Source organism: Jaculus jaculus, chromosome X, assembly GCF_020740685.1.
Source record: "Jaculus jaculus isolate mJacJac1 chromosome X, mJacJac1.mat.Y.cur, whole genome shotgun sequence".
Classification (NCBI taxonomy): Eukaryota; Metazoa; Chordata; class Mammalia; order Rodentia; family Dipodidae; genus Jaculus; species Jaculus jaculus.
In genome coordinates this window covers 68,232,164-68,256,812 of record NC_059125.1, presented here as the reverse complement: position 1 = coordinate 68,256,812, position 24,649 = coordinate 68,232,164, and the positions used below count along the sequence as shown (strand labels likewise).

At 39.1% G+C, this 24,649-nt stretch overlaps 1 pseudogene; it reads right to left on the bottom strand.

Annotated features, from left to right (window-relative positions):
- Positions 1 to 11,535: 11,535 nt before the first annotated feature.
- Positions 11,536 to 12,248, bottom strand: LOC123456537 (annotated as a pseudogene).
- Between the last annotated feature and the right edge of the window lie 12,401 nt (positions 12,249 to 24,649).

The following is a 24,649-nucleotide window of genomic DNA, read 5'->3' as shown; positions in this document are numbered from 1 at the left end:
AAAGAAATAATTAAAATCAGAGCAGAAATTGATGAATTGGAAACCAAGGAAACAATTAAGACAATTGACAAAACAAAGAGCTGGTTCTTTGAAAAAATAAACAAGATTGACAAACCCCTGGCCAATTTGATCAAGCCAAAAAAATAGATCCTTCAAATTAACAAAATTCAAAATGAAAAAGGAGAGATCACAACAGACATAAGTGAAATTGGGAGAATCATCAGGACTTTCAAAAACCTCTACTCCACAAAACTGGATAATGTGGAGGAGATGGATAAATTCCTGGATGCACACCATCTATCAAAGCTAAACTCAGAGCAGATTAATCACCTCAATGAACCCACCACACTCATAGAGATTGAAAAACTAATTAAAAAAAAAAAAACCTCCTTCAAAAAGAAAAGTCCAGGAGTCAGGCTTCTCAGCTGAATTCTATCAAACATTCATAGAAGAACTCAAACCAATCTTCCTCAAACTGTGCCACACAATAGGAGAACAGGGAAAGCTACCAACTCTTTTTCTGAAGCTTGTATCACCCTAATTCCAAAACCAGGCAGAAATGCCACAAGAAAAGAAAACTACCGGCCTACTTCCATGATGAACTTAGATGCAAAGATCCTGAACAAAATCCTCCCATACCGAATCCAACACACATCAAAAGCATTATCCACCTTGACCAAGTGGGATTCATCCCAGGAACACAGGGGTGGTTCAACATACGGAAATCTGTCAATGTAATACACACATAAACAAGGTTAAACATAAAAATCACATGATCATTGCGATAGATGCAAAAAGGCCTTTGACAAGATACAACATCACTTCATGATCGAAACATTGGAGAGAATTGGCATGGTTGGCTCATATCTTAACATAATAAAGGCAATATACAAAGCTCCAAAGGCCCAAATAATACTTAATGGAGAAAGACTGCAGGAATTTCCATTAAGATCAGGAACAAGACATGGTACTCCAGTCTCACCTCTGCTTTTCAATATAGTTCTGGAAGTCCTAGCTCAAGCAATAAGACAGAAGAAGGAAATAAAAGGGATACAATTTGGAAAGGAAGAAGTTAAGTTAGCTCTATTCGCTGATGACATGTTTGTATAGGTAGGAGACCCGAGAGACTCCATCCCAAATCTCCTGAAGGTGATTAACTCCTATAACAAAGTAGCAGGATACAAAATCCAATGCACAAAAATCAGTAGCCTTTCTATATGCAAATGACAAAGATATAGAGAAAGAAATAAAGGACATAGTCCCATTTTCAATAGCAACAAAAATAAAATACCTTGGTATAACGTTAAACAAGGAAGTGGAAGATCTGTACAACGAGAACATAAAAGCCCTCAAAAAAGAAATTGAGGAGGACTTGAGACAATGGAAATACCTCCCATGCTCCTGAATAGGCAGAATTAACATTGTGAAGATGGAATTCCTACCAAAGGCAATATACAGATTTAATGTAATTCCAATTAAAATCTCTACAGTGTTCTTCACAGAGTTAGAAAAAATGATCTCAAATTTCATATGAAAAGGCAGAAGGCCTCGCATATGCAAACATATCCTCAGCAAAAGAAATACCTCTGGAGGCATCACCATGCCTGATCTAAAACTATATTACAAAGCCATAGTCATAAATCAGCATGGTACTGGCATAAAAACAGGAGTATAGACCAGTGGAATAGACTTCAGGACCCAGACTTTGGGCCAAGCAACTATAGCTACTTGATATTTGACAAAGACCCGAACAATATAGGCTGGAAAAAAGACAACATCTTCAACAAATGGTGCTGGACAAACTGGATAACTATATGCAGGAAACTGAAGCTTGATCCACACTTTTCACCATGCACTACACTCAAGTCCAAATGGATCAAAAACCTCAATATGAGACCAGAAACTCAAATACTACTGGAAGAAAATTTAGGAAGTACTTTCCATGATATAGGAATGGAAAAATACTTCTTGAACAAAACCCCAGTAGTTCACGATCTTAAACAGTCACTCAACCAATGGGATCACATGAAGCTGAAGAGTTTCTTTACAGACAAGCATACAATAAGCAAAGCCAATAGATTACCCACAAAATGGGAGAAAATATTTGTTGGTTATCCAACTGACAGAGGCCTAATCTCTAGAATCTACGAAGAATTTAAAAATCTAAACAATAAGAAGTCAAAAACCCCACTCACACAATGGGGCAAAGAGCTGAACAGGCAGTTCACAGAGGAAGAAATATAAATGGCAAACACACTTAAGAAAATGTTCATCATCCCTAATCATCAGGGAAATTCAAATTAAAACAACTATGAGATTCCACCTTACCCCAATAAGGATACCAAACATCAAAAAATCAAATAAAAATAAATGATAGCGTGGATGTGGAGAAGTAGGAACACTCATCCACTGTTGGTGGGAATGTAGGATGGTACAATCACTTTGAAAAGCAATATGAAGACTCCTGAAAAAGCTGACTATAGAGATATCAACAGACCCAGTTATTCCCTTACTGGGCATCTACCTAAAACCTTCAAACCACAGGCCAGAGAGATTTGCTCAACCATGTTTGTAGCGGCTCAATTCATAATAGCTAAGAGGTGGAATCAACCTAGATGTCCATCACTAGAGGAATGGATAACTAAGATGTGGTATATCTACACAATGGAATTCTATACAGCAGTAAGAAAAAATGACACAATGAAATTTGAGGAAAAATGGTTGAACCTGGAACAGATCATTCTCAGTGAACTTACCCAATCGCAGAAAAAAAAAAAAGTGCCGTATAGTCTCACTCATCTACAGCACCTAACCTGAATCTACCCAAGATACCTTACATACCCAGCAAGCATCTCGTGGACTAGACACTAAGCTGGGTGGGGAGGGCAATGGAGGGGTGAAAAACACAAATCTAGACCCAAACGGCAATGGTATCATAAAATTCTACTTCCTAAAAGCAGACCAATTGGCTGAACCTTCACCAGGCCCTTAGAGGGAACACCTGAACCACAAAACACTGGAGAGGGTATGATGAAGACTAACCTTAATCTTCTACAGCTTCTTCTCTCTCTCCCTCTCTCTCTCTCTCTCTCTCTCCCTCTCCCTCTCTCTCTCCCTCTCCCCCTCCCTCCCTCCCTCCCTCCCTCCCTCCCTCCCTCCCTCTCTCTCTCTCTCTCTCTCCCTCTCTCTCTCTCTCCTCTGTAGCTTTGTATATTAGTTATCTTTTTCCACGTTTTTATTAGTGGGCACTGACTTGTAACTCCCAGTACCAACATGGGGCTATCATCCACAATGAGCTTTTGATCAGAGAGACCTACAAGGTTTCCTAAAAGAAAGACAGATTTCTGTCAGAGTACTTGATGACCCACCACAGGTTAATGGTAAGAACCTGCTGTTGAAGATACCTTATGTGGTTGATGCATAAAATGGAATGTCATGCCTGGAAGTTGGAATAGAGTCAGTCCCCAGGCAGTCAGCACATCTAGTGCCAGAAGTTGCTACCTGGGCTACTGGGGGAAAATGACCAATATCTGTCCAAGCAGCTCTTGGTCTAACCTACTTAGCAGCAAATAACCTGTTGTAATGCCCACACAAATACAATAGTGGCCCAGAGCCATGGTGGGGAACCAACTGCTCTTGATTTGACTAAGTGATCCCCTCAGTGTTACAGTACTCATAGCTGGAGCTGGGAAACAAGTCAGAACCATATCCAAACATTATCCCATTGTCCATTATCAAGCTACCACCAATCATGGGCTACAAGAGGACCTACACCTATTAAATTCTCTATAAAAGGGCTGGAGAGATGGCTTAGCGGTTAAGCGCTTGCCTGTGAAGTCTAAGGTCCCGGTTCAAGGCTCGGTTCCCCAGGTCCCACGTTAGCCAGATGTACAAGGGGGCGCACGTGTCTGGAGTTCGTTTGCAGTGGCTGGAAGCCCTGGCGCGCCCATTCTCTCTCTCTCTCCCTGTATCTGTCTTTCTCTCTATGTCTGTCGCTCTCAAATAAATAAATAAAAAATGAACAAAAAAAAAAATTAAAAAAAATTCTCTATAAAAAAGTAAGGGTTATCTCATTTGTCCTGGTGCTAACTTACTCCCCGTTGGAGAATCTGCTTTTCTTTTTCAGATAGATGTAGATCCTAAGGAGAGAGCTACCCCATCATACCTCAAAAGGGCCCAGGCTGAAACTAAGAAAAATTGGCGAAACTAGCAAGGGTGCTGTTTTCCTGGTGAACCGGATATCAGCGCAAGGGGGAAAGAGACCAACAAAGAGAAAAATCAACACCCACCAAATCAGAGAGCCAGAGACCCAAAGGCCCCCAACACCTCATCAATGAGGCAGACCAAAAATGAACCGAACATGGCTCAGGGTAATTTTGTGGAAAAGGTGGCAGAAAGAATGTCAGAACCACTTGTTGGGTCATGATAGGCAAAGACATTTATCCTACCCATAACTGAGGGCTAACTCCACAATGCATGACCCATATACCTCAACAAGGAGGGGCCAAGGGGAGGGGATAGGTCATGGATGAGCCTAATAATGGTACCAAACTGACTGTATTTGCTGAATACAAAATTAATTTATAAAAACATATTTAAAAAGAAAAGCTCCTTTATTAATCAGTGGCTTCATTTTCTTTTAACTATATTTCCATCCACTAATATTCTTTGTTTTGTTTTGTTTTCAGAGGTCGTGTCTCACTCTACCCCAGGCTGACCTGGAATTCACTATGTAGTCTCAAGTTGGCCTCCAACGCATGGCAATTCTCCTACCTCTGCCTCCTGAGTACTGGGATTAAAGGCATGTACCACTACGCCTGGCTGATATTCTTTTATTAAGCAATAATTTCTTAGCATAAATCAATGAGTACATTATTCACGGAAATAATGGAAACACTGCAAATTAAGCTATATCTCCTGGCTGATTTGGGGATACTAGTAGTAATGGATCTCCTGCTACTATTATATCTGGGTTATTATATCTTTCCTCCCCCTATTCTAATACACTGATCACACCATTGTAAACAATTCATTTAGTAATACTGAGTATGCTTTCTACTTCATGCTGAATCCCTATTGACAAACATAAACATACAGATATAAACCCTACATATACATCACATTGACGTATGTTTCCATTCACCAATGCACATCTATATTTTGAAATTAATAGCATGTAAACATACGTGGTATTTTTGACATCTATTATTTTTTTAAAATTTTTTATTTATTTATTTGAGAGCGACAGACAAAGAAAGAAAGACAGATAGAGGGAGAGAGAGAGAATGGGCGCGCCAGGGCTTCCAGCCTCTGCAAACGAACTCCAGACGCGTGCGCCCCCTTGTGCATCTGGCTAACGCGGGACCTGGGGAAACGAGCCTCGAACCGGGGTCCTTAGGCTTCACAGGCAAGCGCTTAACTGCTAAGCCATCTCTCCAGCCCGACATCTATTATTTTTATATCTATAGTATATATGATATTATATTGTCATTAGCTATAATTGTTAGTTTTCACTTAATATAAGCTTCTACAATAATTACATGTAGAAATAGAATTAGGGAACTGTTTGTATATCTTTTAGCATATATTCCATGGTTTAAAATAAGCACTCAGAGCTGGAGAGATGGCTTAGCAATTAAGGCACTTGCCTGCAAAGCCTGAGGGCTCAGGTTTGATTCCCCAGTACACACATAAGCCAGATGCACAAGGTGGAACATGCATCTAGAGTTTGTTTGCAATGGCTGGAGGCCCTGGCATGTCCATTTTCTCCCCCTCTCTCTCTCTCTCTCTTTCTGCATCTGCCTCATTCTCTAAAATAAATAAATGAAATAAAAGAAACTTATTTTAAAAGTAACATGCATTTAAACATATAAATGCATGGTGGGACTGTTTCTATTATAACTTATTTTTTTCTATTTTCCCCACAAATGTTAGCACATACCGTAACTCATTTTGTTTTTTACTTTTATTTTCCATATATTATATAGGTTATATACCATTTTATCCCCCTTGCCCCTGCTTCTATTTCCCTGAGGCCCTCCTCAGTGGGGTTATGGTATTCACTGTAAGGTCATGAAGGCCTCAGTCAGTTCCTGCAGGGGAGAACTGTGCCTCAGGGTATTCCTACTCACTCTGTGGCTCATGCAATCTTTCTGCTCCCTCTTCCACAATGTTCCCTGAGCCATGACAGGCCTGTTGGCAGTCTGATTTAGTGTTGAGCTCTCTGGAGCCTCTGGATTTCTGTTTTTGTAGGTTTTAATTGATCACCATATCTGTCACCATCGCCCTGTAACTGGTTGTCAGGCTAGCAATAAGAGCAGTAATCATGTCGATGCTTCCTCTGCTATTTCTCTTTGCTCCAGCAGATGTGGTAGAGGTGGAATGTCATGTGATGGGCAGTCAACTATCTTTTGGTATAAGTGATGGATCTTTGTTCTCTTCCATTTTCTCTACCTTCTGTAAAATAAAATAACTTCTCTAACCAAGAGGAGAGCAGCTAGGGCTAAAGGGGATATGCAAAGTTCTTTGAGGGGCTTTTGGTGTGCAAGCCCACTCTTCTCCAGAGATCAGTGGGAGCTCCCATGTGAAGTCTATGCTATAGCTCTCATTTCTTATGTTGTATTCTGAATATATATGTAAATCAATTTTACCTTTCAAATGACTGCTTCAATAGACCATGGTATGAATATATTATCACTTACTCATTGATCCTATGTTGATAAGCATTTATTTTCCATGTATTCCTGCATTTTATACAATTATACAATATTACTATGATATCCCTATATGTGTTTACATTTTAAGGATATATTTAAGTTAGGTTTTCTGTGTCAAGGAATAGAAACATTATTGTTTTCAATTATCACCTCCATGTTTCTCTGCAAAAAAGAAATCCCATCCTTGCCCCCACAGTGTGAGATTTCTACTTTTCCTGAGTCCATATCAGCAGTATTTATCATCACACTTTAAAATATTTTTTTTCAATAGGCTAGAGAGATTACTCAGCGGTCAAGGCACTTGCAAGATCTGATGGCCTGGGTTCAATTCCCCAGTTCCCATGTAAGCCAGATTCATAAAGTTTCACATGTGCCTGGAGTATATTTGCAGTGGCAAGAGACACTGACATGCTGATTCTCCCTCTTTCTCTCTATCTCCTCTCCTGCTCTCTTTCTCCCTGCAAATAAATAAATAAAAATATCTTTAAATAGTGGCATGGTAGTGCATACTTCTAATCCCTGTATTTGGGAGGCAGAGGTAAGAGGATCATTGTGTGTTTGAGGCCAAACTGAGACTACATAGTGAATTATAGGTCAGACAGGGCTAAAGTGAGACTCTATCTTGAAAAGAAAAGTGAAAAAATATCTAAAATTTGTTGGCCAAGTGTAGTGGTGCAAGTTATTTATTCCAGCACTAGAGAGGCAGAAATAGGAGGGGATCACTGTGAGTTTGAGGCCAGCCTGGACTACAGAGCAAGTTCCAGGTCAACCTGGCCTAGAGAGAGACCCTTCCTTGAAAACAAACAAAATTTTTTTTTCAGTAAAGGTAGTTATGATACAACACTCCAAATGAAGTGACATCACAAGATTTATGCAAATGTACTCCTAATGGTTACTCACTGACTTTATTATGATAAAATAGTAATATAAGTACATAAGTACCTTGTTTTTCTGCAACAATAAAGGCTCAGTAAAGTAAAATACACAAAACAAATAACAAAAATATGTATTTATAAATTGATATGAATTAGGGCTGGAGAGATGGCTTAGTGGTTAAGCACTTGCCTGTGAAGCCTAAGGACCCCGGTTCGAGGCTCGGTTCCCCAGGTCCCACGTTAGCCAGATGCACAAGGGGGCGCACGCGTCTGGAGTTCGTTTACAGAGGCTGGAAGCCCTGGTGTGCCCATTCTCTTTCTCCTTCTGCCTCTTTCTCTCTCTGTCACTCTCAAATAAATAAAAATGATTTAAAATTGATATGTATTAAATATATATAAATATGTGTTATATATTTTAAAATCTATGTATGCTTGAGTACAAATATATTGAAAGTTGGAACCCCCTGCATCCACATAAAAATGCCAAGTGTGGTGCTGTACACCTGAAATCCCAGTGCTGGGGTGGTGGAGATAGAAGAGTATCCTAGGGCTTACTGAATACTAGTTGAAAGGAGTATACACTTGGGCAATTGTAGCATACAGACAATGTAGATGACCAACTAACTGCTCACAGGTTGGACATGAGATCTGCTCAGTGGGGAAGAACTCATATCTGGCTTTGGTAGCAAAGCCAGATTCCATGGGACAGAAAACCAATAGGTTCCAGAGAGAATCTCCACTGCTCTTTAACTAAGAGTGGACATACATATCAATAAATCGTTCTGATTAGTAGGCTTATCCCCTTTAATTAAAACTGCTCTCACTTTTTAATTTTTTTTTATTTTTATTTATTTATTTGAGAGCAACAGAGAGAGAGAGAAAGAGGGAGAGAGAGAGAATGGGCACACCAGGGCCTCCAGCCACTGTAAATGAACTCCAGATGCATGTGTCACCTTTTGCATCTGGCTTATGTGGGTACTGGGGAATCGAGCCTCAAACCTGGGTCCTTACGCTTCACAGGCAAGCACTTAACTGCTAAGCCATCTCCCCAGCCCTGCTCTCACTTTTGGATGGGGAATGTGTTCTATTTTACAGATAGTGAAGAATACTGGGGAGAACCAGGATACATCAAAACATCAAGAACAGAGAGCCTACTGTCTATCATGAGATGGGTCATCTCCACCTCATCTGTCTGGGCCCAGAATTATTACAGATGAAGCACTTATACAAATACTGCTCTCACAGATATCCTGAAAACCAGTTCCAGGGAGATGGTGACAGATTCTGTGGTCATTGAAACCTCATCAAAACAGATTCAGAGGCTACAGAGAAAGCAACCCTAAATTAGGTCCCTGTCTTGCCCGCCAAGACTCTGGGAGCATTGCAGAAGAGGTGGTGGAAAGATTGTAAGACCCTTAGGGTGGGTAAGAAAAGCATGAAGCATTGCATTTCCCATTCTCTGAAGAGACTGACTGAGGCCTCTTGGTCTCACAATAAATACCAATAGCTCCACATAAGACCCTCAGCAGAATTGGAGCAGGGAAGAGGGGAGCCTAAGAGTAAAATCTTTTTATAAAACACAAGAAATAGTAAAAAATTAAAAGTCATAGATTAAAGTAAATAGAAGATTAATTTCTATTATAATCTAAGACATTGGACAAATTGAAAAAACTAAGATAAGCAGTAGCAAAGAACACTGAGCAGTTTGCAATTGTTAAATTACTTGTAATGTAATCAAATTTGTTGATAACTTATGATGTATATTTTAAGAGACTTAAAAAATATTTCTGAGCTATGATCATATGTTCCCAGATTTAATTATAATATTTTTATAGCATGAACTTTTATATTTATGTTTCGCTTGCTTGAATTTGTATTTGTGAAACATATAAAGCAAGGCTACAGTTTTGACATAATGGAGAATAATTTGTTCTGTCTATAAAAATCATGACACTTTAAAAAATCTGCAACAGTTAACATTTATTTCTTATAGTTCTGGAGGCAAAAAGTCCAATATCAAAGCTCCAGTAAATCCAGTGCCTATTAAGGGCCTGTTTGACAATATGCAAAAGATGTCACCTCATATCCTCAAGTAGATTATTTAAAATATATCATTTCTCATGGGTTTCTTCTTCTAATCATATTAATTTTCTTCATAGGTACATTAACCTACTGACCCAATTCCATCTCATAAGCTGCGTTTTCTAATACTATCCCATAGGGAGTTAGGATTAGCACTATTTAATTTTGGGGCCACATATGTTCAGCCATGGTTCATATACATTTCTCAGTGGATCCTTTATCAGTTTTTTACCACAGTAACTCCACAAACAAACATAAAGCACAGTGGCATACAAAAAATTACAGTAGTTATTGCTTGTGCATGGAGGCCAGTGTGGTATCTTTAGGAAAGCTCTTTGTCATGCTACTGTTTTCAGTGGTGAGTTACATGGATTGCAAGTCACTAGGTCTTTAATATATCTGATTTCATTACATAGGCAACAGCATTTGTACTACTAAGAAGTTTATAGTAATAATGGTTAAAAGGTTTACAGACTCATTAAGGGTGTATTTGTATCTGTAGCTTGGGTGGTGCTGGGCTAAATAGTTCCAGAAGTAAGGATACTCAAGACATGACCTGGTGCCAACATGTTGATTGGAATAAATGTTTGAATTTAAGTGAAAATCAATGTTCTCTGGACAATGTTCAAAACAGTACATCCTGGGTAGATGGCTCAGCAGTTAAAGACAATAGCTTGCAAAGCCTGTGGGCCAGGGTTCAATTCCCTGGTACCCATGTAATGCCAGTAATGCCAGATACACAAAGTAGCACATGTGGCTGGAGATCATTTGCAGCACCAAGAGGCTCTAGCATGCTCATACATACTCGTATTCTCTCTCTCCACTTGCAAATAAATAAATAAAAATATACTAGGTTTCCATAAGTTTCCTACATCCCAAGTCTACATGGAACCCCTCCATACTGATGAAGTTCCTTTTAGTTATAGCACCAAGACATGAAATAAGACTCCAGTATTTTTTCACACACGAGAACGTAATTCAAACAAACTACATAGAAAAAAAATACTTTCACAAGATACACAAACATCAGGTGAAAGAATATAGTGCCTGAATGTAGCACAGAAGTCAGCAAAAGATGCATTGAAGAGAGCTGGAAGGAAAGTTTACGTATGTGCACTGTTCCTACTCAACCCCAGGTGACACAACGTGTATAGGGGCCCTCTGCGTGGAGAAAAGGGAAAGGAGAAAGCACTTTACTCTGCTTTGAACACCAAGCCCAAGCCTGCTCTAGTATTTCATATAAGATGAAAATCAACAGAGTATTATTTTTGAAAGCAGCATCAAGGCACCCATAGTCTCAATAAAATAATCTTCCTTATACTTGCTAGTTGGACATTTTGCTACTGATGAAAATACTTCAATATTTTCTGTGAGACGCTTTGGAAAGTATAGCATTGGAAATTGTCTTCAGCTTTTCATTTGAAACATGGACAGTACTACACAGACATTTGTAACATCATCATAATAATAGTTTTTCTTTAAAACTTTTCAATTATTTGTATGACAAAGATACATTGCAGGCCGTTTTAAGAAAAGTAGTGTGAGGGTAAAGCAGAGAGATGAACTTGGAAGCAGCTTTCCAATATACCTTCCTGAACATCCACACCAATGAACAGAAGCAGTATCATGCATTTTAAGAACTAATTTCATTTTCTTTTTTCTTCTTTAGGGTTTCTCATTTATTAGAAAACAAAAGTTAGTTACATTTTGGCTTGGACTTCCCTACTTATACAAGCCTTCGTGATGAGCCTGCTTGAAACGCAATCATTAGCAAACAGAGGAGCGAGGAGTCGAGTTCAGTCCTGGGCTCTGCTGGAGCAGCAGGCTGCAATCTTGAAGAGGTCTTCCCAAGCAAGGAAGCCTCATCCACTCCTCCCACCAGCAGTGCCTGTAGCATGGGCTGTTCCAGTCATCCTTCCTCAAATCAAACCCGCTCGCTGTGAAATCCTTAGGATTTTGATTTTTCCAGGGAGGTATCTTGGGACATATTCATCTAGTTCTCCTTTTAAATCATCAAAGTCACTATCATCGTCCACCAGGATGATCTCATGAAGAAGGTGCGCTGATGTGCAGTCCAAAACACGGTGCGCAGCAAAGCAGAGAAGGCCTCGTTATAGAAGCATATGACAACACTAGCAACTGGCAGGTCAGCGAGGTAAGACTTCTCTTTACACATGGGATTCCTGGTGTCTGGCATATCTCTATGGTAGCCCAAGCAGTTACTAATAAGCATACTGAAGGCATATTTCTGATAGCCCAAGTTTCTCAACCACTGATCGCGTTCATTAAAAATCATACCCAGCTCAGTAGAGGATCTCAGGCCTCCCTCCAGATCTTCAGCATGCGTGTCTGGCCCTTCATAGATTCTATTTGCTTTGAAATGCAAATAACAGTAGACTTGGGCCTCGGGTAAAACGGGAAAGGGTCCGTGGAGCCCAGACTCCTTGATGGGCACATTCTTAAGCGGCAGAGTCCCTTCACTGAAGTTGAAATAAACATAAAGCAAAAGTGTCTAGGCTGCAGATGTAAAAACGCACCCACAATAGAAGTATCAAACTGTGACACTTCCTATCATAGACCTAGCACAGTTGAAGGGCCATTTTAGTTTCCCAGCCCCAAAGCCCAGCACGGAGACCTTCCCGGGTGCGGGCTACAGCATCTTCCCTCCAGCCACAGCCCTGGGCCGCACTGGCCCCCTTCACTTTCTTATTACTGCAATTTGCTATCTTGCAGATAATTTGAAAAGGTTCTTCTAGAATTATGGTATCTGGGATTTTCTCCAACCTCTCTTTCCAGTTGGATTGTGTTTAGCAACGTCATTTCACCTAGATCTCTTTTCCATATTATATCTAATCTTCCCATTTCCACTAGGCCACAAATGGTTCTAGCCTTCTCTAAATACTCCTGCTTGAGATGGAGACAGCATAAGTACTGACATCCTTCTGATGACTGCAAAAATGTTCTTGTTCCAAATGTACACTCATCTTCTCCATTCAGGTTGACAGTATTTAATTCTTCTCTAGTGTACATTTCAGGCAGCTCTAAGGAAACCTTTCCTATGAAAACAGTTAAGGATGAACTATTCTGAATCTGGACTTCAAGAAATAAGTCATCATTTTTTGAGCTGTAAAACTTGGTTTTAAGATCCAGTGGTTCTGGGGAAGAAAAGAAACACAATTTCCTTAAAAACATCACCCCAGGGGCCTGGAGAAATGGCTTAGCAGTTAAGGCGTTTGCCTGTGAAATCAAAGGACCCAGGTTCGAGTCCCCAGGACCCATGTAAGCCAGCTGCACAAGAGGCACATGCATCTGCAGTACGTTTGCAGTGGCTGGAGGCCCTGGCATGCCCATTCTCTCTCTCTCTTTCTCTCTCCCTGACTGCAAATAAATAAATAAATAAAATTTAAAAAGCTAAAACAAGTAAATAAATAAATAAATAAAAATTATAAAACAATATCACCCCATGCTCATTGAGTAGATACTGAAACTACAGGAACAGCTCTTCCAGTATACTCCACTTTGCCATGAATGACATCATCAACACCATGAGCTATAAATTCTGCCACTACAGCCATGAAGACCAAAACAGGTAAAGGATGAGTTCTTACCTGAAGATTAGGTTTTGTTTCTTTTGGTCTCACTCTAGCTCAGGCTGACATAAAATTCACTATGTAGTATTGGTCTGACCTTGAACTCATAGCAATCCTCCTAAAGTGTGCACCACTGCACCTGGCTTAACATTTTTATTACTTTTTAACCAAATTGCTATCACTGGGAATTCTCATGTAAGTGATGTTTCACCTGTCTCAGAAATGTAGTTCTGAGGATTTAGGGTGATACCAATCTTTCCATCAAACATTCATATTTCTGATAAAGGTCTACTTCTCAAACAAAAATTGAAGAAATTAAGAAGTCACTGTTACATACCTTGAAAATCATTGAAAAATTGTACTTAGTAGACATCAGCACTTTCAGTTTTCAAAAGACTCCCTTCCATTTGGACTACAAATTTGCCTTGTTATTTTAAAATGTATCCAGATTTGCTTGGACACGGTATAGAAAAATGACAAAGACGTGTACCTTGGAAAGAAAGAGTTAATTGCTTTCAAATCCCAAGCAAAGAGATCACAGAATTTCTCAAAAGACATATAAATAAAAACACATGATTGACCCATGGAGACAGAAGGAACAAGTCATATGCTTTTATTATGATTCCTGTGGGAAAGGCAAAACAGGGCAGGGTAAGAGACTTAGGATTGACTCTTATGTATAATGTCAGCAGACTGAGGTTTGTAGGGACTGTCCAGTGCCACTTCTGACAGCTCAGTAAAGGAAGTAGTTGACAAGTATGGGCTCTGGATGGTTTGATTTGGACATGACAGGTACACTAAAAATGGCCCCTTTGATCATTGCCCACTTTCATTTTAGAGAGTGCTTAAGACTCTTCTGTAATGAACTCTATCTGGTCTACTATGCCCTGCATGTCTCCTTTAAATTGTTGCAATTGGAGGTCACAGGGGACAAGGAACTGAGGGTAGGCTGGAGCAAGATCCCAGTAATAATCTTATTTACTTAATAAGTTTCCTCTTCTTAGGTTGCTCACTGGCGAGCACTCATATAGGATACAAGTATCTCCACATTCTGTGCTGTCCTAGTCACATATATCTTTTCCACATTCATCTCTCCTTATAGTCATATTTTCCATGATTCTGCTTCATTTAGCCAGTCTGAGGCAGGATCCAAAGACAGTGAGAATTAAAGGGAAAGGAGGGAAAAGGAGCCTCTCCCTGTGGATTTTTTTCCCCAGACTTTGGTTTAAGTGTCTAGCTGGCTAGCTTGTCTAGCTGAATCAGTAAACTCTGGGATCAATGGCAAACTCTGTCTCAAAATAAATAAATATATAAGTAGAAGAGCTATTGTGAAAGACATTTGACCTCAACCTCTGCCTCCACATGTATACACATACATGTACAAGAGCATCACCACACATGTGCCCCCTGCACACATGTAGATACACATGCACACCACACACATGCATGCATGTACAAAAAGAAAAGAAAAAAAAGCCGGGCGTGTTGGTGCACGCCTTTAGTCCCAGCACTTGGGAGGCAGAGGTAGGAGGATCGCTGTGAGTTCAAATCCACCCTGAGACTCCATAGTGAATTCCAGGTCAGCCTGGGCTAGTGTGAGACCTTACCTCGAAAAACCAAAAAGAAAAAGAAAAAAGAAAACCTAGGCCCTTCTCTATTGTTACTTAGGGTTGTTAGCAATGCTATAATTGCCCACTTATAAATCATGTGTACCATGGGAAACCATCTGTGAATCAGGGCAGAGGTTTTGATTCCTCAGTCATCTGATCATAGGAAGTTCCTCATAAGGTAGTGAAGGATATAAAGTAGCTGGAATATGAACTAAGTACAGTTGGGTGACTTTAGAACCTTTTCAAGCTTTCTCTCTTATAAGTCCTTTGTGCACATCCAAAGTTATGGCTGTATGGTTTGAGTCACAAAATGCCCAGTTCATGATGAAAATATTAGGTTATTTTATAGGTTATCCAGTTTGTCAGCATATAATTTTTCATAGTAGTCTCTTATGATGTTTTTCTATTTCTATTGTATCAATTGTATTGTCTTTTATTTCTGATTTTATTTATTTGAAAATTGTTTCTTCTTCCTTAATCTAAATACAGGCTTGTTGATTTTATCTTTTTCTATTGTTTTTCTATTTATTACTTCTTTAATTTCTGCAATTATCCTAATCATTCCCCTTTTTCTAATAACTTTGGGCTTAGTTTATTTTACTTTTTCCTAGTTCCTTGAGATGCATTATTATTCATATTATATGGTTGGTTTTGCCGTAAATTTCTTTCTTTAGATGCACCCCACACTTTTAGTAGACTATTTTTCCATTTCCTTTTATCTGAAGACACCTTAATATCTTGGTTAACTGCCTATAATTTCCTATGGAATGATGGTGGCTTAATGTCCTCCTCTATAATCTTGGAAGGACTCTTGATGGGTACAGTATTATAAAAGCCTCGTATAGGTTACTACAGTCACCATGGAGTTATGAATTCAATGAGTATGTCATGCCTGTATGACAACATTCCACTGTACTCCTTCCCGTCCTCTGTCTCATATATTCTTTCTGCCCCTCTTCTGCATTGTTCCAGCCTTGGAGTGGGTGATACATATGCCTAATGTAACAATGAGCACTCCACAGCCACTTATTGTCAGCACTGATGAATTCTTTTAAGCTTTTTAATGACAGCTTCCGTAAGTACAGACAAATAAAACATTAAAATTCCCTCCCCACTCCCATTCTCCCCCTTTCAAATTAACTCTATTAAATCCCCTCCCCCTTTCTTTGATGAGTTTTGATTCTCCTCAGCATCTGCCAAGAGAATCTTCTGTAAAACAAGGTGAGCACAAGACTAATCTATGGGCTTATATGTGCATATTTAGAAGGCAAATTGATAAGCACACAACATATTCATTTAACCAAGCAACAGCAGTTGCTTCCTTCTTAGAGACTATGACCTCTACAGCCATAGGCTTTTGTCTAGGTTTTCTGCAATGGGCATGAGTTCCTTCCCATGGAACGGGCCTCAAATCGAACCAGAGGGCAGTTGGTTATCCCTGTAATAGTAATGCCACCAGTATTAGTGTGCTGCTGATAGGGCTCCCACATAGCAGCTATACCAGCTGAGTCACTGAGCTCTGAGTTCAAGTGAGTGATCCTGCCTCCATAAATAAGGTAGAGTAATAGAGGAAAGCCATGGACTTCAACCTGGGACCTTCACATGCACACACACACACACACACACACACACACACACACACACACACACACACAAGCATGTGTGCCTGAACACAAGTGCATCTATGCACATACAAACACACATATACATGCATCCATACTCACCACATAAAAGTGATTTCAAAAACAGGTTGTTTAAAACTATAAAGTTAGAAAAGAGAATGCATGAAATGGAATGAATTAAGTCTTTGAAATTTATGAAACATCATTATCCCAAAATCAGAGGATTTTCAAGACCATGTTCTTCCCAGAGACACAATAGAAAATGTGCTTCCTCTAGTTATTTTCACCCATCAGTAGTCCTTAGTTTATAACCACATCACCCTAATATCTGCCTCTGTAGTTGCTGCCTCCTTTTATGTATATGCTTAATTTCCCTGTGCCTACCTCTCATGAAGACAGATGTGATTTCACTTAGGGCCTACCTAGATATTCCAGGATAATCTTCCAAATCAGAATCCTTAAGCCATACTGGCCAAATTCTTATCATAAAAGTAACATTTGACAGTGTCCAGGAATTAGGAACATATATCTTTTTGTGGCCTTATTTATCCTGCTACATAAGTCAATGTGAAACAAGAACACTCCAGGCAGCATGCAGAGCAGGTGTAAATATCTTGATACTGGAACGTGTCTATGGTATCCAGGAAAAACAAGGGTAGTGAATTGAACATACGGAGCAATATGAGCAACTGCTAGGAAATAAAATCAGAAAATAAAATACACCTGCCTTTCCAGGCCATCATATATTTATTAACTACTTTGTTTTATTTATTCTGATGTGTCAACATCTGGATCTTTGGTGTTATAACAAAGTTCCACAAACTTTCTGAGTTAAAAGTAAACTTTAGTCTCTCCCAATTCTGAAGGCTAAAAATGCTGACCCTGGAAGGACTGCCTGTTGCAAAGCTAGCCTGTTAGTCTGTTCCTAGAGATAATAAATGACTTTCCCATACAAGGACTTTTCAAGTCATCTGGTAAGTACAAGTGGACAGAAGGATAATACAGACATTGTAGTAGAAAGTTTGTAATAGTAGGTATCAGATAGGAAAGAAGTAGCACTGTAGAATAAGATGGAGCCCCATCTGTCATTTATGAACTGTTATTGTTGCAGTCCGGTTTGCATTGCTGGTAGAAATCACCCAACCAAGAGCAGCTTCTGGGAAAAAGAGGTTTATTTTGGCTTACAGTCTCGAGAGGAAGCTCCACGATGGTAGGAGAAAACGATGGCATGAGCAGAGGGTGGTCATCACCCCCCTGGCCAACATAAAGTAGACCATAGCAACAGGAGAGTGTGCCAAACACTGGCATGGGGAAACTGGCTATAACACCCATAAGCCCACCTCCAACAGTACACTCCCTCCAGGAGGCATTAATTCCCAAATCTCCATCAGTTGGGAACCTAGCATTAAGAACACCTAAGTTTATGGGGGACACCTGAATCAAATCACCACAGTTATCATAACCAAATTGTCCAATTTGGAGATTTTATCCAGAAATTCTAGATTTCTTAGAAGGGATACAGAAAAACAATAAGTTAGCTTATAAACTGAAGCTTTGGTTTAGTTATAACAGTTTAAAAATAAGATGTCAGGAGTACCTGAAAGGGTATTATTGATGCAATAGACTGTGGAGTATAAAGTATAAAAATTAGCAAGGAAAACATTTAGTGGATAAAGAAAATATGAATGAATTAGTGACCTCATATCTATCCAGGGTTGATGAATGGACATATAATAATTCCACAGATTAAATAAAAGAGGAAGAAGCAGTGGATAAAGTTAGAGTGCTTGAATTTGTTATTTTTTCAGGACATGGATAATGGTAAAATTAAAATGTTACCTTAGAAATATTCATCTAGTATATACTAGTTAATTTTCCTACTATGAAAATTGGCAAGGCTACTCAGAAACCCCATGCAATTATACAATTATTTTCACTAAACAAATTTCTAAGGGGTTGAGAAGAGAGGAAGGAGATATGGGATCAATGTGAAAACATATGGGAAATTTTCTGCTGAAAATAAAACTGCATATGTATCTTGCCTATATTCAGAAAAGAATACTAAAACCAGAACCCAGGGCCTTGCACTTGCTAAGCAAAGTTTCTACCTCTGAGGTCTCATTAATTCTAGAATTTTTTAATACAAGTTGTTTTTGTGGATTCTCATTCTCCCATCTGATCCCCAATCAGCCTCTCCCCCTCCAACTTCTGTTTCCCAGTATCCTCCCCCTTCTGTATGAATGGATGGTAGTGGCACACACCTTTAAACCTAGTACTTGGGAGGCAGAGACAGGAGGATTACTATAAATTTCAGGCTAGCTTGGTCTACTTGGTGAGTTCCAGGGAAGCCTGGGCTACATATTGAGATCCAGTCTCATAAAATAAAATAATGGAGCCGGGCATGGTGGCGCACACCTTTAATCCCAGCACTCAGAAGGCAGAGCTAGGAGGATTGCTGTGAGTTCGAGGCCACCTGAGACTCCATAGTGAATTCAGCCTGGGCTAGAGTGAGACCCTACCTTGGAAAAACCAAAAAAAAAAAAAAAATGGAGCATTTGTGACATGAAAGCAAAAGAGGAAACTATCTGGGGAAACAGAAGGGAGCCAGCCAGAAGAGTACAGGGGAATGGAGGAAGGGAGATAATTACAACAAAGCACAATGATACATGCTATTAAAAAGGCTGCAATGAGGGCTGGAGAGATGGCTTAGCAGTTAAGCGCTTGCCTGTGAAGCCTAAGGATCCCGGTTCGAGGCTCAGTTCCCCAGGTCCCATGTTAGCCAGATGCACAAGGGGGCACACGCATCTGGAGTTCGTTTGCAGTGGCTGGAAGCCCTGACGCGCCCATTCTCTCTCTCTCCCTCTATCTGTCTTTCTCTCTGTCTGTCACTCTCAAATAAATAAATAAAAAATGAACAAAAAAAAAGGCTGCAATGAAACTCATTATTTTGAATACTATTGAAAACACGAATTCAATAAACAACACACATATGAACAGATCTGTCATTTGTCCTGTGTACATGTTCTACTGACTTGATGATAGTAAAGAGGCATGCAGCCATGAAAGCTTCAAAACATAGAGACCACAGACCACAAGGCAGCATGAAGGTAAACATTTTCTGAGCTTCTGCCAAGTTGTAATCTGAGTTTGTGTGTTGTCTGGTGTGTGTGAGCGTTCATACTCTTACTTGAGAGGAGGATCCTAATTGTATTCAGTGGGATGGAGAAAAAGGAGAAAAAATAGGAGGACAGAAAGAAGGATGTGGCCCGAGGGTGAGGTAGGAGTAAGTTCCCCAGTGGTGCACTTCTTAGGGGCAGAAGGTAGCAAAAACTGGGGAGAACCAAAATCCATCAACACGACAAGAAAAAATAGCTGACCCTCATATCATGAGATAAGATTCCTCTTCATGAGCCAGGGTCCAGGTGAAACCACAGAGGAATTGGCAAGGTAAGCAAGTGTGCTGCTCTCACAGTGAGCCTGAAAACCTCTGCCAAGGTAATGACATAGACACTGAGGACACTCAAAATGTATCAAAGCAGGAATCCAGAAGTTGCTGAAAACTCAGCATTAAAGTAGACATGTAACACACCTGCCAAGGCTCAGGGAACAATGCAGAAGAGGGTGCAAAGAGATTGTAAGAGCCACAGGGTACAAAGGAGTATCCAGAGGCATCCCCCCCAAACAATGACTGACTGCTGCTCTCATAACTCATAACTCATGACCCCATGGTGAATAACCCCACTGAGGAAGGCCCTCCATGGAATAGGAGTGGGGATGAGGGGAATGGGACCAACACATCACTTGCCCATAAAACAAAGTTTCTAATTAAAAAATATATAAAAAAAAAAGAGAGAGAAAATGTGAGGGAGAAAACTCAATGGATGATCCATTGGGTGTCTGTCAGTTGGCATTACTGACATGGCAAACTGCAAATTGCCAGAATGTTGCTGATCATGGCTCCAAGTACTGTTGGCCTAGACAATGACATTTTAGTAGGGGAATGATGTGGTCACAGAGTGTTCTTACTTTATTTAAACATAAATGGAGGGCTGGAGAGATGGCTTAGCAGTTAAGACACTTGCCTGTGAAGTCTAAGGACCCATGTTCTACTCTCCAGAAACCACATAAGGCAGACACACAAAGGTGAGGCAAAGGCAAGGTCACACATGCCTACTAGGTGGCACAAGCATCTGGAGTTCCATTGCAGTGGCTGAGGCTGTGGCATGCCACTTCTCTCTCTGTCTCTCTCTAAAATTAAAAAAAAAATGAGCTGGGCATGGTGGTGCACGCCTTTAACCCCAGCACTTGGGAGGCAGAGGGCAGAGGTAGGTGGATCGCCATGAGTTCATGCCATCCTGAGACTACATAGTGAGTGTCAGGACAGCCTGGACGAGAGTGAGACCCTACCGCAACAAACCAAAAAAGAGAGCGAGAGAGAGAAAAAAAGAAGTAGATGGAAACTACTCAAAGAGAATAGAGATTAAAAAAAAGATGTGCCCATTCTGAAAAAGAGAAACAAATAATAATGTCAAACAGTCCTTTTATCTTCTACTGGGATAAAAGAATAAGAAGGGGCATTATCATTGATGTAAGACAATGATTAAGACAATTGCCTAACATCCCAAAGGTCTTCTCTTTGAAACTATTTGTGTAATGACTTATGGTCTTCTGAAAATCAACCCAACCACATTGGTGGGTAAAATTTTCTTACATCTTTTTCCCAAAAGTGAGTGAGAGGATATACAATAAGTATTCTCATTGCTTTTGACTGAGGGAAAAATGTTATTCATATTTATTTTAATCTTTTCTTAAACAGCTTTTAAATTTACCTTTCTTAAAAATCAGTGACAATTGGGTTACTTTATAAGAAATTGTCCTTCATCTAAAAATTCATCATGGTTCTCAAACAAGAGCAAAAAGCTAATAGAATATTTTTTTGCCATAAGAAAAATTGTTTGTGTACATAACGATGTACTTTTAAATTCCATTATTTAGTTGGTTACTCCATTTACATTTTTGCATATATCATATGATATTTTTACTATAACTTATAATATTGTTTTTATATCTATTAGTATAAGTGATATTGTTTCTAGGCCTTCTAAATTTCCATATGAATTTTTCAAAAACAATTAAACTCCCACAAGCTTATTTAAGGATAAATTAAATCTATATACCAAGTTTCCTATTGATGTATAATTCCACTTTCGTAGGTTGCTTTTTGTTTTCTTAAAAATTTGTTATTTTCAAAAAAGTTCTTATGAATTGTTAGATGCATTCTTAGACATTTAATGTACTCAGTATTCCTAGGCACTTGATGTATTTGGTGAATATATGCATACATTAAAATGTGGGGCTGCAGAGATGGCTTAGCAGCTCAGGCACTTGCCTGCAAAACCTAAGAACCCATGTTTGACTCTCCAGGTCCAACATAAGCCAGGCACATAAACTGATACAAGTGTGCAAGATTGCACATGCACACAAGGTGGAACATGTGTCTGCAGTTTAAATGCAGTGGATGGAGGCTCTGGCATACCAATTCACTCTCTCTCTGTCTCTTTCTTACTCTTGCTCTCACTTTCTCACATAAAAAAAGGCTAGTCTGTTGGGCTTGCCTCAAAAAATGTGTATAGATTTTATTTATAATACATAAACACTATAATCCTTGTATATAATATATTCTATTCACATATTATATATTATAATATATAATACATCATAATGCATATTTGTACAATTATTATGCATTTGTTATATCTTCTTGATTAATTGACTTCTTGATAAATTAATTTTCTTCCTTTTTTTATTTTTGCATCTGGCTTTATGTTGGTGCTACCGAATTGAATCCAGGCTGACAGGCTTTACAAGCAAATGTCTTCCTAAAATGGGTAGTACACAACAGCACAAAAAAGCCAACGGAAGTCAGAAAACTGAAAGATCTCCACTGAGGATGAAATTGAACAGAATCAACTCCTAGAGTAGTCAGCCTTTTACAGTAGGCTGAACTTGATTGAAGAAAATGTTTGAACCCTCTAAAGAGATATGAATAAACTGAAGGTAATTCAAGAAATGGAAGACCTCAACAACTGGTTGACTAAGCTTAATGAAGACCTGATCAAATGCAAGAATGAACTACAGGAAGCATCAAGAAAAACAGAACTCAAACTGAAATCATACTTCAAAAAAGAGATAGACATGATACAAAAGAACACAACAGAAAACAAAAATGAAGTAGAAATTACAAAAACCTCTCTAGAACCACTCACCAACAATTATTCATGTGGAAGACAGAACCTCTGACCTGGAAGTTAAGACAGAAGAAATTGATCAGGAGGCCAAAAACTTTGCTAAGTTAAAAAGAAATCAAGTGAACAGAATAAAAGGGAACTGTGGGACACCTAAAAATGACCAAACATCTGGATCATGGGTATACCAGAAGGAGAGCAAATCCAGACCAGAGACATAGAGAACATACTCAACAAAATTATTAAAGAAAATTTTCTGAATCTTGAAACAGAGAGGCCCATCTGGTACAAGGAGCCAACATAACACCAAACAGGCAGGAACAAAGAAGAAACTCTCCAAGAAACATCATAGTTAAAACTCTTAACAATGAAACCAAAGAGAGAGTGTTAAAGGAAGCAAGAGAGAAACAATTCACAATATACAAAGACAGTCCATTAGAATAACATCCAGCTTCTCAATGGAAACACTGAAAGTCAGAAGTGCCTGAAATGGAACACTCCAAAGTCTTAAAAACTATGGCTTCCAAACCAAGCTACTTTAACGAGCAAAAGTATCCCTCATAGTAGATGGTTAAAGAAAAACCTTCCATGAAAAAAGTTATCTCTATGGTTACATGAAATCAAAGCTAAACCTACAGAGAATACTTGAGGGAATACTCCACAGAGAAGAGTCAAACAACCAATCTCATGAGCCAACAAGAAGAAGATCACAATAACCAAATTAAGCCAGGCTCAAAACAGTACATAACACAAGAAAGCACCAAATGCCATAACTCACGTCATCATAGCAGGGATTAATTCAAACCTCAATAATAACCTTAAATATTAATGGTCTTAACTCACCCATCAAAAGACACAGGTTAGCAGGGCATAGTGGTGCATGCCTTTAATCCCGGCACTCGGGAAGCAGAGGTACGAGGATTGCCATGAGTTCAAGGCCACCCTGAGACTCTATAGTGAATTCCAGGTCAGCCTGGGCCAGAGTGAGACCCTACCTCAAAAAACCAAAAAAAAAAAAAAAAAAAAAAAGACACAGGTTATCAGGATGGATCAAAAACCTGTACCCTTCTATCTGCTGTCTTCAAAAAACCTACCTCGCCACTAAAAATAGACGCCTCCTCAGGGTGAAAAGTTAGAAAATACTATTCCAAACAAATGAAAATTAAAAAAACAACTTGGTGTTGATATGTATGTATATACGTGTGTGTGTGCGTGTATGATAAAATAGACTTCAAACCAAAAGTAATCAAAAAAAAAAAAAAGGCCACTTCTTACTCATCAAGGGAATGATCCAACATGAGCATATCACAATCATAAATATATATGTGCCAAACACAGGGGTACCACAGTTTATAAAACGAAATGTACTCGACAATAAAACAGAAATAAACACCAACACCATCATAGTCAGAGACTTCAATACTCCACTACCATCACTAGACAGATCATCAAAGCAGAAAATCAATAGGGAAATAATAGAGCTCAACAAAATCATAGATCAATGAGACCTACCAGATATCTACAGAACTTTCTACCCCAGCTCTGCAGAATACACATTCTTCTCAGCAGCCCAAGAAACCTTCTCAAAAATTGACCATATATTAGGCCATAAAGCATGTCTTAATAAAGTCAGGAAAATTGAAGTAACTTCCTGCATCATGTCAAATCACAATGCTTTAAAGCTAGAAATTAACAATAAGAGACACATCAAAAACTCCACCAACTCCTGGAGACTAAACAACACTCTTTTGAACAATGAATGGGTCATGAAAGAAATCAAAATAGAAATTGTAAAATTCCTAGAATTGAATAATAATAATGAAAACACAGCCTACCAAAAGTTATGGGACTCAATGAAGGCAGCCATAAGGGGAAAATTCATACCCTTTAAATGCCTTCATTAAATAGA